Source organism: Larimichthys crocea, chromosome XXI (assembly GCF_000972845.2).
Source record: "Larimichthys crocea isolate SSNF chromosome XXI, L_crocea_2.0, whole genome shotgun sequence".
Classification (NCBI taxonomy): Eukaryota; Metazoa; Chordata; class Actinopteri; family Sciaenidae; genus Larimichthys; species Larimichthys crocea.
The window spans coordinates 20984652-21004203 of NC_040031.1; the positions used below are offsets into that span (position 1 = coordinate 20984652).

The 19552-nt window shown below is 40.9% G+C and overlaps 1 protein-coding gene and 1 long non-coding RNA gene across 3 annotated transcripts in view; one reads left to right on the forward strand and one right to left on the reverse strand.

Annotated features, from left to right (window-relative positions):
* The window catches only part of lrfn2b (leucine rich repeat and fibronectin type III domain containing 2b), a 64491-nt gene that overhangs the window by 25781 nt on the left and 19158 nt on the right, over window positions 1-19552 (forward strand). The window lies entirely within an intron of this gene.
* Window positions 1-19552, reverse strand: part of LOC109138122 (uncharacterized) — a 36686-nt gene that overhangs the window by 16043 nt on the left and 1091 nt on the right. Inside the window, exons 2-3 of the long non-coding RNA XR_002041837.2 lie at window positions 1991-2188; window positions 986-1074 (exon numbers count right to left, since the gene is read on the reverse strand). This is a non-coding gene — a long non-coding RNA (uncharacterized LOC109138122). The remainder of the gene's footprint in view (window positions 1-985; window positions 1075-1990; window positions 2189-19552) is intronic.

Here is a 19552-nt window from a genome sequence, read left to right on the forward strand (position 1 = left end):
GAGGGTGGGGGTGTTGGTGTTGGTATCACTGAGACACCTGGAGAAAACAAACAGGAATTTGAGCATGCAGGCTGCCACGACTTGACGGCACCAGAAATCCGTCGCCTCCAGAACTAATGGATGAATCTGCACGGGCGAGTCTCAGTAAAGCCGAGCAGACGCTGGAGAAACAGAAGGCACTTATTTAACCATCGCCTGCGCGCCCCATCTGTGCTTCACCGATGGTTGATCTTTTGCTGTTTTCTGCAATTTAAACCAACATTTTGTTGCTGCTACGTTTGTATTTGCCAGTGCTGGAAGTTATTATCTCAGGACACATATATGCCCTTCACATATCCTATATATTTTATTCATCGGATTACACTGTATTGTTTCATACGTTTATTATTTACACATTAGTGTAAAAAGATCAACCTGTCTTAGGCTGCTATGTCATTAGCTGGATTTTAATGAGGAGTTTAAATGCTACTTGGTTATCTCTGATCATAAGCTCGATCAGAGGTCGCATTTTTTTCTGCATTTTTGGCTTTCACTCTGTTGAGCAGATATACTTTTAATTTGTAATATTCAAAAAACCCAGTCGCCCCGTAAAGCAGGGGAAATAATGGTACTAGGACAACCCAATCACACCTCTTTCTGTTTCTCAAGTCGGGTCCAGACATCCTGATGAAGGAGGGTGTTTCGTCAAGAATGAACGAAAGGGGAATGCAAGCCAAAAAAAAAGATGCAAAAATTACAGAGATGTTTTCTACAGGGCCGACAGTGGTACACGCCATTATGCAGCAACAGGTGGAAGGAGGAGGGCTGGCCAAGTGAGGAGCAGCAGGGAAGGGAAGCTGAGAAAGGAGGAGGAGACTGTAGCTGAAGGCTAGGAGGTAGAGTGTGTGTTTGCCGTGACATAATTAGTTATAATTAGTCATTTAAAATGATACTTAAACTTCTAGCAGGTGCTTATTCTTGACTGTGAATATTATGACCGTCTTACTTGTAAAGATGTTCTCTACAGCCACCTCTGATCATCAGAGAGTCAATAGCGACTGATGGTCCTCTTTCCACAGCACTCACTGCTTGGCTCTGTAGTGGTTTTGGGAAATAATACAGAACAAACATATTTCACACAGAATCAGATTCACAGATGCACAGATATTTGTCTTTAGTACTAATTACATTATTGTAACTTGGGATCCTGTAGGACTGATCATTTATCAGTGATCTGATTTGTCAGCGATCAGGCTATTGAAACATTTTGATGCTGTGACACACTATAACTATGACATGATACTTTACATACAGTCTCGATCTCACATACAGATGCTTGTGCATTGCATCCTGGACACATTCCTTCACATATTCTCTGCTGCAGTGGGTGTCTCTTTATCAGCAGCAGTATATATTATTTTATCTGATGGAACTCAGTGGTGAACTATTAAGTATGCAAGATGACTTGTATCACACAGCTCATTTCCTCCGGCACAGACCACTGTGAAACTCCATGCTTTAGCTGTATGACTTCAAAGGTCGGGAGAGATTAGCATCATCCTGTTCGGAACTGTAGTTTGGTAAAGTTTACACACAGCAGATTTGTATCAAGCTACAACAAAGCCTCTCATTTCAAATGTCATTTGATCCTCCAGCAGACTGCAGTGCTTTCAGATGGCTGTGTATAATCAAACGGTCAGAAAGCCAAAGAGAGAGAGAATCACTCTCAGTGTGTTTGAGACAGGTTGTTTAATAAAATTGTCTCTGATAATAACCTCATCTCCCACTTGTCTACACATCAGTGCATTTTGGCTTTCACTCATTTCATTCTGCTGTGCATCTCTTCAGCCAACTAAGACTAATAAAACGTCAGTCTCATAGAAAGCGACAAACTCACAAACCAGCAGTCATGAAGTTGATTCAGCAGTCAACAAACACAAAGCACTAACAGGGAGTGTGTTTATATGACAGTAAGCATGTGAAGTCATTGATTAGACTAGGAAGTCATTACCTGGAATTTCCCACTGCTGTATGCAGGAGAGGAAGATGTGCTCATGACAGCTGAACATCATGATCAGCATCTTGGAGTGTCCTGACCAATGACAGGACAGCATAAGCGTGATGTCACCCACAGGTTTCTATTCAGCCGTTTGAAGCTCAGAATATGTGGCTTCAGTTGCAGCCATCTTGGTAGACCTTCTTCTTCCACCTAAAGATCAAAAAACGGGCAAAGACACCAAACGGTGTGGTCCTTATTTTTCAGCACCATTACTACAGAACAGAAGCACTTCAGTTCCATCCCAGTGTAAAGCTCTTTGTTGCATACATAATACATCTGAACATCCTTTTGACAGGTGTTTTGACAGTGATCTGATTTGGACTTGGATTGTGTTCTGAAGAAAACAAAATGGATGATACAGAATTTGAAATTGTAGCTATCAAAGCAGTAAGTCAGTCATGGCTGTGCTGCTGTTACTGTTCAAACCAGAATCTACGCCCTGTAAGGCGACATTTAAACAGCAGCAAAGGCATTGTTTCTTTGTGACCAACAAAAATATCAAATGTACAGAACCGCTCAAATTCCGTGGACGGACCAAAAGAGCGTTGCAGAGATGTGCCTGGTGGGGTTTCTGGGTGAGTCTTTGGATGGGAATCTGAGTGTTTGAAACAGTAAACACTGTGTTTCCTGTTTCGCTGTGTGCATCTGCTGCTCTTCAGGTTATGACCCTGAGCTTGGCCCAGAACATGTCTTAATCATCATGAGTCGAGGGTTGAAATGAGCAATATAATGACATTTCATACCCATGCAGTTGATTCTTCCATGGCTATGGAACTATACATAGCCATGGAAGCATCTAACTATGGTCACACACACACACACACACACAGCTTTTCATTCCACCAATGACTTATTTGACAGCAGAAAGCAGCAAATGAATTATCCACAGAGGGTATATGGAGGCACAGTGTCTGCTCCAGACTACTTATGCCTCTTTGAATTCTCTTTCGCCGTGTGTTTGCCACAGATGCAAACTGCATTCGGAGAGGCCACAGTTCCCCCTCGGGAAAAAGCAGCACAGCACATCATGGGACTTGTATTGACTGGGAAAGTACAGAGAAGATATCCACCATTATTAATATTTCATTGTGCTTTAATTGCTCTCATTACCTCAAGATTACCCTGTGTTCTGTCGATACAGTTTTATAAGTTAATTAATCTCTTTCTTTTACAGTAAGCAGCCAAAATCCAGGCCATGAATACTCCCCTTGAACGTCCTGTGAAGCATCTGAACTAAAGCAAACTCAACAAACACTAAACAGTGTAAAGTGGGTCAGCTGCTCTGCACGGTTCATGGTCCACAAAAGACAGGATCCCTGCGGAGGGTTGCATTCATCTCAGAATGATCTAGAAAAAGCTCCCTGTTGGTTCACTGAGAGCAACGAGAGCTGCAGGAGACCAGTTTACAGCAGTTCCTGTCGTGTTTCATTCGACTTTAATGCTTTGTGGGACTGTGGGGAGTGCTGTAGCTGCTATGCATTAAGCCCAGGCTGTAATATACTGTATATGAAACCAGTTACAGTATATAAGGGTTGTATTTGAATGATGTAACAACCAGCTTTTATTCACTTCCTCAACTGTTGAACTTTGTCATTTCTGATGTAACGACTAGATCATCCATCAGGGAGTGTGATAATAGTAAATCCCACAAAGGGGTTTAGCCTTAATGTTTCAAAGCTGCACATCAACATTTTGATCAGAACTGGAGGTACCCCTCACTCCACCCCATGGTTCAGAGGCATACTAAACAATCTTCACCACTGTGACCACCATATCAATTACTATGTTGCTGTGATTATGTCTGTTTCCAAAGCTCATAAATGGCCTGTTTGTCTTCAACTGCACACACCCCTGCTCTACGGTGAAAAGTCTAATGGATAGAGTTGCTTGTTCAAATCCCATCTGAGAAATCTGTACAATAAGTAGGTTCATTTTTCCAGTAATTACGTTATCAAGTTAGCAAGTTATCCAGTCAGTGCAGTGAACCTTAGTTAACATGTCAGCATTAAATCTTTCTGTTTTAAGATGCTTTAAAGAAATGAAACACACTCTGTTGAGTGAAATCAATTATCCTTTAACTTTAAATGACTGATGCTTTCAGGTCACTCTTGTATGATGTTCAAGATACTTTGCAAATTATGAAATCTGTCAGCATTAACACTACTACCACTTCTCTCTGCAGGGCAGAGCTCCATTTGTTTACCTCAGACTGCGATCACTTATTTCAGAGGCCATGTTTTGTTTTTTTTACTTAAGATTTTGACTAAAGGATAGTTTGGGGTCATGGGATGTGTGGTTGTACGAGGTACTAATCTATAGTCTGTGTGTTACCTACAGTAACACAGTCAGAGTACCAAGACTAGGCAATCAGCATGCCCCCAGTTTGGAGAAGCAGATAGGCATGGACTTTTTTTCTTACCATGATGAAAAAGCAGGACCTAAACCAACATGCTGAAACACAGAACACAACACACAATAACACAAACAACTCTCCGTGTTCCGTGCTGTAAAATTGTCTGTGACTTTGAACAGAGCATAGATCGATGTAAACACTTCAGAGCTGTCTGATGTCAAGTTAAAACAGTGAAAATATTCTAAATATAGCCTACATATGACCAAGATATCAATACTGGCGTTGACATAACGTGTTTGTTTGTGTTCATCAGATACAGCAGCTCATAATGAAAGACCAAAGAGACACAGGTACATTTCCCTTCATGTGTCCTGACAAGAGGTTCTTGTCTGGTCACATGACAGCAACTGAGATATCTCCATGACAAACTAACAAATTCTATTCTGCACATAAAGATCATGAGACACATTTGAAAGCCCCATACGTTAGTAAGTGGAGATTTCTTGTTTGTTTGTTATTATTATTTCAAAGGTAATGAGTTGAAAGAGTACTTTACTGATTCAGAGTTCACTCATAATGGACAGTTTCAAAGAGGAGTGAGACCGATGCAGCATAAATGGTCCACACATTCTTCTTCTTTGTCACAGACTGGCACCTACACTACCCACAATGCAACTTGACCTCCGACAGTTCGATCGGTCAGCTAATGTAGCCTCTAGTGACATCACCTGAAGGCATTTATCAGACTTCTAGCAGCTCCCTATGGAGACACAAAAGGCTTTTTCAGTACTCCCATCACCTGGAAACACAGTGTGTTGAGTTAGATCAATTTTCCTTTAACTCTCACACTCAGGAAAAACTTTAGGTGTAAGAAATGACTAAGGCTTCAGATCACTTGTGTATGATTTGTATGAGTAGGTCCCATTTTAAAATCAAATCATATACAAGTCAGCATTGGCCTGGCCGCTCAAACATTACCACTCTTTGTGTCTGTGTCTGAAGGGTTTTGCTACAAAGTAGCTGCCGGTTGGTTCCATATGGGCTCGTAATCATCAGCTTGCCAATCGAGCCACATTCTGTTATTTGGCATGACTGTCTGCAGCTGAATATGTGTGAAACAGGGTGTTGTCATTTGCACTCAGCAAATCATCCTGCATTTAAAAAAAGGAATGAGATACTCTCCAACTGTGATCGAGTGTAAGTGAGAATAATGTGCATGCTTTTGCACGCCTGCCAGGCTTCTGTGTGGGAGGATGTGGGACGTATCTGACGCACACAGATAAGAGTGAAGTTGTGAATCTAGAAACGATTTCTGAGATAGAGAGAACACGACTGGGCAGTGTATTTTTAAAGCGCTCCGTGCCGTGTGAATGTGCAGAAGGCTATGGCGGCTCTGTGAGTGAACAAGGAACAATGTTCTGACCTATAACATAGTGATGTAGTGTGTGGGATGAGCCAAGTGTGACGTGTGGTATCAAGTGTGTCTATATTCAGGGGCAGAGTGGAGTGGAAGTGATAGTGGAGTAGTAGTAGTGATTTCAACTTCGGAGGTGATGAAAAAGAGATGTGCAGGTTCTCCTATGATAACACTGACTGTAGCAAATGATATCCTTTTAATTGAATTTATTTATAAAAGTGATCATGTTTGACAACTTTACTAACAGCCAATCATCAACCAGGTCACCAACAGCAGACCCAGCAGCAGCTAATATTACTGACTAGTCCAGCAGCAGTCAGCCCAGCTCGGCGTCTGTCTTTCAGCCTTTTATTTCACCAAGCTCTCACCAACCACTAAAAGTCAGTCCCAGATTTATTGATTTGTCCAACAGCTTCTTGCTCACTTGCTCGCTCGTCTCTTCTTTGCTTCTCCTCTGCCATTATGTCCATAGAGGCATATAGTCCCCACTTACCCAGCTCTGGTTCTGGCTCAGCTCCCCATCTGAAAATCTCCTTTTCCCAGTGGTCCAAAACGCCTGTGGTACAAACACTAACACTCCCCTACTGAGCTCACAGTCCAGGCAGCCCGGTTAACAAACTGAACTAACATTAGTTAATATATGGTGGTGTGTGACTTAGCGCCGTACCCAGAGCCCAAAGTTACATAGTGTGAGGACAGATATATGAATGATTGTGTAAATGTTTCTGAAACATTCCCCACGGTAAGAATATGTCATCCCACGATAAAAATGATAAATTCCCATTGATGACGTATGTATGTGCGCGACACGCTCGCAGCCAAACATGCATATTGACAAACATGGCGGAAGGTGGAGCAGAGCAGTGAGGAGCTCTTTCCTCACGCTTGGCCGCCAATCAGACACTCAGATCGGTCAAACCTCCACAGACAGCCTGAGATGTCTCTGAAGCAGAGACTGTCCAGGTGGATTCAGGGACTAAATTTATTTCATGAACCAGCTTCTAAATCTGAGTCCAACTCGCAATTTACGCTAATAATGACAATAGTAATATAATAATAATGACACAAAGAAGTTTAATTTGATTTGTGTCCTATGATTAGAGAGTGAGCACGCGCGAGAGAGAGAGCAATAACAGAGAGTGAGCGCTGGCCTCGATAAAGCTGTTATTAATCAGAGAAATAAAAAGTTATTTCCTGATTGTTTCAGCAGGCATAGAAACGCCCACAGACCACACACCACCAGCTCCCTCTAGCCTTTATTATTGTTTTAATGATAGATTTATAGTCAAAAAGATTAGGCTGAATTAGTGTTTATTTATCGTCATTTTTATCATTACTGTGATAAATACTAGAAATTCATTCAGTCATTGGAGTATTTCTGGCCTCTCACGGTGGTAAAGTGGCAGTAAAGGCAGAGAACGCTGCAGCTGGATGTGTTGAATCTCATGTGGGTTTATGTTATGTTATGAATCTTCCACCTACTCTGTCACAGCTGCTACTGCAGCAGTCAAAGATGAACTGGCAAACCTTCACATTATCTGATACCTGATACATTCTTTTCTTTTTAATATTATATCTTATGTTGAAAAATTAAAGCTCACTGTAAAGCCACTAAACACGTTAAAGGTTTTAGGCAGCGGTCCTCAAACTGTTTCTGCCATTTTCCCCTTTAAAATCAAGCTGCCACAGACAAACATAGATTGACTTGATGAGCTTCACCTGTGAAAATGTGTCCATCACACACACACACACACACACACACACACACACACACACACACACACACACACAGCTTAGTTATCTGCATAGGTTTTCACATAAATCTTAACATCGATATAAAAACACGTGTTTGTCGTGCCCACACACAGATTCAGTTAGCCACACATATTTCCACCTGCTCATGTGTGCCCTGTCTGCTGCCACCCACACAATTGAGAACCAGTGTTATATTATAAGAACAGTCCAGTATCCTAGCAATTATAATCATATAGGGCGATGTACCTCAGAGTTTCTATCCAATGGCAGTTTGTGCCAGTGCAAAGATTAGTGTAAGGTGTGTGTTGCACCTGGCTTTCACGGACCTGCTATCATCCCTGATCCTGTTCTGTTTCAGTCTGCAGATGTTGATGACATTGATTTGGGCAGAGTTCTTGTCAGCACAAGGGTTGGAGGAACAACCAATAAAAATTCAAAAACATGATTACTGCTTTTATTTTTCATGTCGTCCTTCTGAGCAACACAACACGTCTCCTGATGCTTCTTGGAATATAATTGCATGTTTTGACGTGTGCTTTTTGTCCACACCTAATTGGAGTTGGTTAAATAAAGCACTTAATGAAATGAGACAGCATTTTATTTATGTTGAGACTAATGGATGGGGGCTTTCTCTGATCTGTGGAGGTAAATATTAGTTTATCTGGATTAACAGTGGTTTGTTGTTGCATTCATAAAAAGTAAAAAAAAAAAAAAAACACTTTTCATCCTTTGATTAAAGGCCTTCACAGGGGGGCAGCTCTGTGGTTGGTGGAGGAGAGCACTGAGAGAGTGATGCTGGCAGGCAAATGGGTTAACTATAGCTTACTGCTTCGTGTTTGGAAGATAATTCCGCAAACACAGCTCTCTGTGCTCTCTTGGGCTCCTTGTGTGATTGGCCTCAGAGTCTGGGGGCTGGGATGTATGAGCCAAGCTGCATGCATAATGTATGTGTGTTATGACTCGCTTATAGCTTAAAGAGCAACGAATCCCTTCTTGACAACAGAGCAATGCAGGGCACCTCATAAACAGTGAGAAGCAGGTAAGAATAATGAATATCAAAGTAAGGCAACGTGCAGTGCGGAGCTACAGAGGAGTGTGTGTGTGTGTGTGTGTGTGTGTGTGTGTGTGCGTGTGTGCGTGTGTGTGTGTGTGGTTTCAACACTGCAGGGCTGTTCACAAACTCTTCTGCTCAGTCTGTAGAATAATAGGTATCCGTGCCATGTTGTGGAGACAAAGGCGGTTGTGTCATTGAGTTTCCTGAAACCTTTCTGAACTTGTAATTTACATTTTACAGTTCTGACATTTAGCCGACACTCTTATCCGGAGTCACTCCCAGTGAATGAGCAATAGACTGGGAGTCAAGAGTGTCGCTCAAGGACAACTTTCAAGGATCAAAACTAACTTTCCAGTTCAAGAATGTTCTTTTTGAACCACTTACGCTGTCCACATGTTTGACTTGTTGTGTTACAATGAATACTTTCCCGCATCCTCCATCCTCATTTATTCATTAAAGACGAGGGTAAGAAAGCAAAAGTTTACCATCTCTATATAGCACATTTAACTGGAGTGACCTGAGAGGTCTGATTATTTTAAGTTGGCTAAGTAGGTCACAGATCTACTGCACTGTGGAGCGAGGCCATATAGGGCTTTACAGTAAGGCCTAAAATGGTATTAAATTTAAATATCTGTAATATAAAACATAAAACACAGTTAAACAACTCTGACAGGGAGCTTTGATTGTTTGTAGTTTTCCAAATACATCTGTCCACATCTGAGCATTTGTTTGCAGTTTTGTTATATATATCGCTAGCTATATATATCTATATTATAATATAATATATATATATATATTCTATTGTGTAGACTTGTTTCAGCCTCCAGCTGAGTCATTGAGTTTGTGTTGGTGAGAGCACTTTCCTCCCATTTATAGTCATAGTTTTTCTAGCACTCACTAAAAGTCTGCTCTGTGTATATCTTTGGTCTCAGAACAACACAAGATCCATTGAAATGGCAATTTTCATTATTTTTTCAATCTCCTCTTTCATATCTTTCCAAAATCCCTGCAATACTGAACAGTCCCAGCAGATATGTGAACGATCCCCAGTCATCGTCCATTTCCTCTGACATAAAGCTGATAATGAGCCTCCATCAAACACTGAAACTACCAATGGAGTCCTAAAAGTCTTTTTTTATCTTCTCTTCAGATTATTTCCATACTTTGTGCCAACTCATACAGAAGTTCTGCCATCAATAATTAATTTAATTTTTCTTCCACATGGAAGATATTTTCCATCATGTCAGCTGTCGACAGCCTGTAGATGAGGCAGAAATGATTTTAGTTGGTATTTCCATTATATATGATTTCTGTGTGGATTTCAATGTTTGTAGGTGAGCAAAAATTTGAGTTCACTAACCTCAATTAGCTGGTTTATAATAGTCTTTCAGTGCCCACCATCTGAATCCACAATCCCACACTGATGGAAAAGAAAGGTCTATATTGTCAACAACTGACATGGCTCTTGACAAAGAGTCCTCCATTACCCATAATTCAATCTTTATTTTAAAGGCTAAACTGGCAAACACTTCTGAACTATGTTCTATCTGAGCCCTCCTGTCTCCCGGTTCTCATTAATTCATTTGACCACAGCAATGAGTTTGCTCACTCAGACCTCCTCTGTCCTTCAATGAACACATTGTTCCCAATATTATTCTCTTTTGTTTCGTATAAATTTGGATATGAGTTTATTAAAAATAGACCTAAGTATGTTCATAACCTCTGCCAGGGAGGTTACGTTTTCAGTGCTGTTTGTTTGTCAGCACTATTACAGAAAAACTAGTGGTGAACATACAAAATATCTTTTACATTGTAGGATTCTAACATTGCTGTCTGTGATAGAATGCTGCTTGCTATCTCACTGTACAGCCACTAAAACATCATTGTAAGTGTGCAAGTGTTAAAAATACCCTACTGAGGATGTTGTGAAGGCCGTGTTGCAGACATCACCGCCTTTGATTTACTCTAATTAACTTTGTACCATGAGATTGGGCCACATGTATGCAGACGCTGCAAAAGTGCAGACACTGAAGACAGGTTGTGTTGTATAAATATCAATATGTCATCTGCAAATAAGGCTATTTTCTCTCCTTCATCCATCATAATGTATCTGCGGGTTCTGCCTGATAGCTTCAGCTGGGGCTCAGCACTGAAAATAAACAGACCAATGGAGAGTGTATCTCCATACCTGGTCCCTCTTTTAAACTTGAAAAATGTAGAGCAACAGCCATTAACTCTGACTCTGGACTTCTAACTGATGCAAACTTTAGTGTTTCACTCTTGATAAATTCAGCATAATGTACATTTCTACAGCACCAATTCCATCAGTACAACAATAGCGTGCTGTCACTGTACTCACCTCTGTCTCTTTTTGACAGAAATACTGTTACATCACTGTCAATGAATCTTAAAGAGCTGTGAGGTTTTCAATGTAAAACACGTATTACACTTCATGGGGATGTAAAAGAAAGACCAAAGTATAAATAAAGTAACAGTTGGTTCATAGGAGTTCCTGCAGTTTGTCTCATTTCTTCCTCTGTTAGAAGAGGAGCAACAGATCAAGAGAAACTTTCTATTTTTGTTTCTATTTGAGAATTTGGGGCGTCTCAGCTTTTAAACCTGTTCTAAATCTTTGATCAAATCTATGCACTGTTGTGGTTTCAATTCATGATTCTGATGTTAATATTTTATAGATTCTCTTTCTCTAAGTCAGAAGTCTTGTTTGCTCTGAGAGGCTGCAGTCCATGGTGTGTGTTGCCCTCTACTCAGTTGCCCTGGCATTTGAGGACTCCTCTCATTGGAGCCTGTTATCTCTCATAGTATTGTCCCTGGAGAGGCTTGACCGTGAAGGTCAGTGATGCGTGCCATTGTGATCTATAGTGCAGAGTGGGAGGTTAGAGGCTGCGGCTGCGTTACAGCAGCAAAGGTGGCATACTTCAGATAGGAGCACAGCATTGCTTTCTAAAACTGCTTTTTGACTTTTGTCCTTTGTTTTATCTGTGTCTGGTTCCCCAGTTGCACATATGATACACTTATCAATATTTCATGAAGGTCTGGAGCTGCAAACTTCTGCAGTGCTCGGGAAATCCTGGAGATTCTTGAACTATAAAGCCAATACATTTTTGTCAAAAGATTCTCTGGTATCAAAAGATCCTTTTAATTCTTCTGTGTGTCTGTGATGAGTTTGAATGATTGGTTTCACAAATCAAAAAGACTAAAATAAGTTTTGTTTGATTGACAGTCATTCCTCCAAAGTCACGAAAATGTGTTCCTTTATTTTCATTTCAACAATATCAGCTCAGCCTGTAGCTGCCACTGTGCTTAGCTTACTTAGCTAACACTTCACTTGAATGTAAAACCAAAGTAAGTGAACCAGTTATGGCACTAATAACCCTTCAAACCTCTAGACTCTAGAGTGCTTGGCAGTGGGAATAAAGCCCTGACCTTTGTATTCTAGACAGTTTGAGTAGTCATCAATAACCTGAACCACACATTAATGCAACTTTAATCTATGATTTCATTTTTGTGGGTTTTCACCCGGTTTCCACTGTAAATCTCTACATCCTGACCTGTCTTATATAGTGGAAAGAGATGAAGACATAATTACCATCAGTAAATAGATGGACTTACCCAGCTCTCACTGCCCAGAAGGAGGCTGTTTCCAGAGGTCATGCCAACTTTTCCACATAAATTCAAAGATCTTATCTCAGTAAGTTGCCAAAGACACTACCGACTATTACATTACTGTTTGCTATAACAATGTGGATTGCTCAAAATTGCATCACATCATCACCAGCAGTAAACAGAGGGATCAACCCAGATCTAACTGCCCAGACAGATGCTGTTTCTGGCGGACAGTTCACAGAAGAGTCGGCAGAAAGGACTGACCAGGTCGTGGTGACTTTTTTTCTTTCTGTTTTGTTGTCTTTGTTGTTTGATTCTGCTGGTTTCTGGAGCGTTAACTTTGAACAAATATGCCCAGCACAGCAGGTTAAAGCTTGTGCCATAATGTTATTCTTCACATTTACTTTCTCTTCAATTAAGTTGGACTTGTTTTGTTTACAATGTGAGATCTCAGAAATGACTTCAGAGAGTAATGTTATCGATCGATGGAACTGTTGTTCAGTTGCAGTCAGAAAACCTCAAAATAACAACGATTAGTTTTACTCAAACCTGAATCCAAGCATGCAAACATCCCTGCAGAACAGTGCTGCATACACACATACATACATATAGTGTGTGTGCTGTGTCAGTGTTTTTCTGCAATCTTTGTTTAAAGTTTCTTTCACAGTTGTACTTGTTGAAGCTTCTCCGTATGATTGGCAGAAGAATGTCTAAAATGTAAAATGCCATTGCGCAGCATCCTTTGTCACTTTATATACGGGAAGTATTTTCCACCCGAAAGGCCGGCTCACAGCCCCGCCACTCCATCGAGGGAAATGTTGGCGTTCTTTGGAAGCTCAGCAGCCCCATAGTCCTGCTGTCACAAGAAAGAGGAATGTAAGAGACTATTCAGAGCACCAAGCAAGAAGGTTAATTAGCCAGACAATAGAAAAGCAATTTCATGATGTCACTTCTGCTTCCAACTGAAATTATTAATCATTTGAATAGAGCCTCCTAGAAGAAGGGTTCAGACCTGCCTAGCAGAGAACGAGAGAGGCAGGCATGTAGCAGAGTCGGCAGACGCCGAGCCACCACTGAACTAGCCGTGGGGTTATTAACAAGCGAGCGAAGGAGCTGTGGAAAGACTGCCAGGGTGTTTTCTTTCTGTTCTTTCTGTTAGTTAGCTGAATAAGCTGATCTTTACCCTGAGTGGCTCTTATGAAAACGCCTCCCTGTCACTTTTGATAAATGAGATCGGTGTAACTAGAAAAATGCATGCAGCCATGCAGCAACTCGAAATGGCATTGCAGCAGAAAGCAACACATTCCAACGTGGAGTGCTTATGTCTCAAAAATAGTCAGCGTGCATACATGTGGGTGTGTGTGTGTGTGTGTGTGTGTGTGTGTATGAGGGTGTGATTGACACATTTATGTGTGAAAACACAGACGTCAGCATGTTTTTTTTCTAAAAAGCAATAAAAGCCATTAAACAGAACAGAGATGAAGTAATCATCTTAATGCAGGGTCAGGTTGTCGGTGATGACATCTGTCATTGATCCACACATCACACCATGTGTAATATCCCAAAGAATTAGCTGCATTAAAGTCTGCATGAAACAGGAAGCAGAGTGCTGTTTACTTCCTCAGGCAGATAGGGAGGGACTTGAGCTAGTGTCAGCATCTACCTTCCAATGAACACGCCCAGATGCAGGAGAGAACACAACGAGATGAGAATCAACCCCTGTTACTGGTGTGAACAGAAGCCAAAGCATCACTTCTAATAGTGTTGTAGTCAAGACCAAGAAAAAGTCAAGACCAAGACCAAGGTAGGGTGAGACTGAGTCAAGACCAAGACCAGACATTATATAGCCGACTTAGGTAGCTAATATGCAGCTAATAATTTCAAAATGTCTTTGAGTGAGGGTTGACAGACAGACGTCTCAGTAGGTGGTGCAGGATTTACAGGCTGAAGCTGGTTTTCAGGAGAACTCTTTGTGGCTTCATTTTTATTACAGAATGCTTAGCTGACAAATATCTTGGCTTTTGAAAGCAAGACTCATCTCTAGCATTACAACACTGGATGTGCGAACCTAAAATACATGTATTAGTATAAAAGCATGTTTTTAGATATGTTGCCCAGCAGTTTTCCCTGCAGCACAAAGGGGTTCAACAAACCCAGCAGACCTGTCATTTTTTCCTTATCTGGTCTCCTCGCTAAACCTGAGCCTGGAGCCACCCAAACAGCTCTTCCCACAGGTCACACCTTCTTAGGCTAACACTTTAGCCATCTCTATTAAGCTCTGCAGTCTACATTCATCCCCTGAAGTGCAAACTTAATGTAACATCTTGCAGACTCTGTAGCCTTCTGAAGATGATAGGCAGATTTCTACCCAAAAGCTTCTTAGAGCTGTTCACAAAATCCAGCAGTGGCAGAATGCTAATAGGAGGTAGTCTGCCATGTCTCGGAGATTAGATTAAAAATCAGAGCCCTGATCCTGCTTCTGTAGCTGCTCTCCTGCAGACAAACGTGTCAACACGCATACTTACACCTAAATCTCATGACTGTGGATGTGATAAGTCTGATTGTCACATCTGAGCTGAATCCTCCCCGGCACAAATCCTCATTGCAGCCTAATATAACACACACACAGTATATTATAAAAGTATCATATAGCCTCTTTAGTACGGGAGCTTTTATATTCTTTAACTGCTGAATATTAGCAGATAGCAGATATTTAGTGCAGTATTTGTGGTTTAAAGACTCTTAAAATGCCACAAGGTGCAGTGTTATCTTCATTGGGGTGGAAAAGCCCCCAAAACGGCATTAATCATGTGACACTTAAACTCTCTCATTCAGTGGTTGAGGAAACTCGAGGATCCATTTGATCATTAGGGTAGAACAGGGTGAGACAGTGGCTGTGTAAGAGGAACTACCATGCCCAAGGCAAGATGAACTATAAATTCATCATGCCCAGTATTTACATATGGCATATGCAGAGCATTCTTTCTTAACAGGAGGTTTCTCCTCTGATCCAATGCCTTTGAACGTTGAGAGGATTTTATCTGTTGAAAGAAAAGATAAGAGGTAGTGAATCACCATATGAAAGCTCTGTTTTGTCAGATGTAATTGGATTAATTGCTTATGACAACTGGTTGAATTTTAGTGCATAGTACAATCTTTTAATATCAGACCTTCTTCAGAAAAATACAGTAAAAGCAAAATAAGATAGTTCTTCAATGCATCCTGTAGGGTTTGGGCTTCTGTGGTCCTCAGCACAGATTTTGAAATCCAGTATTGAATCCCCTTGTCAAATCTGAATCTGTTTAAAGATGATTTCTTTTATTAATCCCTCAATGGGGAAATTCTTATTTCCCTTCATTTTACACATATAGGCACGAAATACAACTACAGCCACAGGCAAACCTCTCCACACCCCACAGACTGAGCAACTGAGTTGCTTTTCGGCTCTGTTTCAATGCAGCTTTTGTCTAAAGCTGTAACATTTGCGAATAGTAATGAACTCAAAGCTCAAATGTGAATATGATAATCTTCTGGTGGCTTGTGATGCAGAAAAATAAAAATGATGAGGAGCAGAGATATGAAATGTGTGAGCACGTTTGTGACACACTGAAATAACAGAAGGCTTCTTTGGAAGCTTCCTTGGGCTACAGTTTCGCACATTTGTTTTGCAGTGACTCAACGCTAACTTTGTCTATGAATATGAACTATGCAGCAATAAAGTTGAATTAACTGTGTCAGAGCACAGCTAGTACTGTGTACTAATGATCTGTTGTATGGTCTGGGGCAAGACTCCACTAAAGTGTGGCCATAAGGTTCATTTTGGCTCACTAGATGTTTCTCATGAAAAACGGTTAAAAATTAAGAAAAACAATTAAAATATAAATCGTAGTTTATGCTGCTTAATATTTTGTGAGCTAAAAATGCTCTTTAAATATGTAGGATCCCTAAATATTAATTTTCTTTGCATTATTTCATGGTGGGTAGGGTGACACTTGCACAGGAAGTCCATTAAGGGAACTTTATGAATACACCTGGCTCATGGGAAACCATTAGGTCTCAGCTTTGGATCTCAAAATGGAAAAACTTTAGACACCTCTGGTCCAGTGGATTAATTACCACTATGCATTTCACTAACATACTAACAGACCAAAACATAAACTTAACACCTTGGTTTCCATTCAACAGGACAAAGAAGCAGGCCTAACCTGAACCACAATGAACTAGACTAACTTTCTGCTGCAGCTCCATTTGTAACAAGCAGTGCTCCTCACTCAGCTATTGGGCCAGATAGATCGGCGGTTCGATCCCCAGCTCTTCCAGTCTGCATGTCAACCAGTCAGGTCTTGGGTAAGATACCTGACCACAAACTGCTCCTGATGGCTGTGACGCCAGTGTGTTTGTGTGTGAATGGGATTGATTCTTTTCTGATGAGCAGTTGGCAACTTGTAAAGCAGCCTTGGCCATGTGACATGTAGTGTAAAGCACTTTGAGTAAAGTTAAGTACAATCCATTTACCATTATCTGTACACAGAAGTGATTTAAAAGACAAACAATAAACATTTAGTGTACAATATTTGATTGTAGGTTGAGTGATGTGCTACTAGACTCTCCGAAGTATTTTAGACAGGGCATACCAATCAGTTTGAAGAGAAAATCAGTGTCCTGCAACATTCAGTGTATGCCTTTGAGGTTGTCCTTCAAAATACCCAGCAGGTTTACTGTCTTGACAAACATTCGCACTCCCTTCCCTATCATGATTATGCCTTTTTCTTATGAAATAAAAAACAAGGGCCAATATCTCATGCAAAAGCAGGGCTCATTGTTGTTGTTCTTTGGCCCTTGGAGATATACTCCAACGAAGACTTGTTGACACCACTTACAAACCTGCAATAGTCAGAGAAAAAGCAACATACTCTTTGAAAATAATAAACCAACAGAACCTCCCGCCATCAGCTGTGCACTAATGAGAAGGCTTCTTGTTCTAGCAAAGTAAGGATGGCCAGGCACATTATTCACTGATGTTGAAATCATTTTTTCTCATTAGTCTATTGCATATAATGTAAAACAGCACAATGTAGTACCTGAACACACGCTGGCCCTGTCATGTGGATAAAAAAGGAACAGTAATGTGAGGGAGCCTGAAAGCCTCAACGATTTTTTATCTTTGTTGGCTTTCGGATGGAGACATAGGTGTTTGCTGAAAATGAATGAATGAATCTGGTGCAGATACAGTACTTATTGAATTTTGTCCTCATTGGGTTTACAGAGGTGCATGAATGTATCCTCCCACTCTGAGATCAAAGACAACTCTCACCTTCCCTCAACTGCTCACAGAGTCTGTATGAGTTAACTAAATCCTGCCAGAACCTGAACCAGAACTCTCTGGGAAGTTGTCATTTGGAAAAGGGCATGCCCTTAATGATTTACATGTGACTGGATGAACCATCTTTCTATCTCTGTCTCTCACGTGTGAACTTTAAATGATCAGATCAACAAACCAGGTAAAGTAGCCAAATTCTTTTCCATCCATAAAAGTCTTCAGTGTCGTTCTTTGTTCTTCTTTCAGTTAATAAAAGTTCTACACTTCAAAGAGAACTGATGCAGGCAGACCTACGTGAACCTCTTTAGCAGCTGCCATTGTTTTCAAGTGCGTAAGGCCAAAATGGATTCCCACATTATCTTGCAAGTCCAGCTGCCTCACAAGATTAAGAATTGACTTGAAGAGCATATTCTGATACTAAATTATGTTTATACTTATAATGAACGTTTGTTTTCATGCTCTGCTCTAACTTTAATAGTATGAGTTGGTTAATAATAATAATAATAATAATTCTCCAGTCAGACCAGAAGAAGAAGGTGCAACAAGATGATGCAATAAAAGAGCACCAATAGAAGCTTCACCAGTGGAAAACAACACCGGAAACAGGAAGTATATCAGATATTTGTGTTTGTTTCATGTAGCTGACTTAAATGTCTGCTACTTCACAACTACTCCACACCACACCTAACCACACTTATGACTGCTGACTGAAACTTCTAACCATCAGAGAAAGTCAGCCTGCAGTTAAATTACTCTTCAACAGTCTAAAAGTAGTAGCTGTTGCGGGACAGCTTCTTTGACAAAGACAATGTGTTAGTGCTCTTTGTTTGGTTCCTCTGAACAAAAACTCTTTGGAAAACATCAAAGATGTGGTTATAATCTACAAACTGAATATTTCTTTGAATGAAATGCTGCATTAGACCTTCTGTACTGTTGTCACACTTTCCAAGATCAGCCTTTGATACCAATACAAAGTTTAATATCTAAAGATTCTCTCCTGTCATGATACTGCGTAGGCGTAGTTGAATCCTGTTTTGTGAGGTACACAGATGCTGCCACTTTTTCTTCTCTTTACTATTCAAACTCAGCTGCTGTCTGTGCAGACTCTGCCCTCCAGGAGCACACGCTGAAATGAAATTTCATCTTGCACAAGAGAGTTTGTGAAAGCTGTGAATGTTCAGGAAATTCATTATTGATTCAATCTTTCACAATGTGTATGGGACAGTACTAAAATTATCACGACACATCAATCTACAGTAACAGTATGGCTGCCTGTGCTCAGATAAGGGCTGCTGTGAATGATTCTGCAGACTGTAGCTTCCCCTCCACCTCTGTGCATGAAGGCTGTAGCCCAGCGGGCCCCCGGGGTTGGCACAGTGGTTGTCTGTCAGGAGCTGTGATGAGTGTTCACATCAAGGCCTTCGCTGATTACTGCTATCTGGCTCTGCTCAACATACAAGGGAGCCACTCGCATGGCTGTCATGCTTGACTTGTCGGGAGAGATCTCGTTTTGCTAACTCCCTGACCTCCACACCATCCATCCTCCACAGAGCGCCCTTGACTTTGACCAGATGATTTAGTAAACACTCCTCCTCAGTGTGCTGCTCCGCTCTCTGTGATGAAATGCTTCTATTTGTGGTCCCGAGGCTCCGTGAACACATTCTAAGGACTCTGCAGGTCATTTACAATGTACCTTATTCTAGGCTGGAGTTTGGGACAAAGTGACTAATCGACAGCACATGAAGGATATTCATAACTGTTATACTCTGTTCTCATATCTAATATTGATTTGAAGACATAGCATCAGTTGATAAAAAGTTTGTTCTATACAAAATGGAGTTTGGCTGAATTTAGAATTTTCACAGAAAGCCATTCTTTTCTTTTACTAATCGACAGCAGATAGGACTGTATACAATACCATGAGGACCACTTCCAACCATGGCCGAATTTAAAACGACAGCCACAAACAGCCACATCTGTTTCTGGATTCA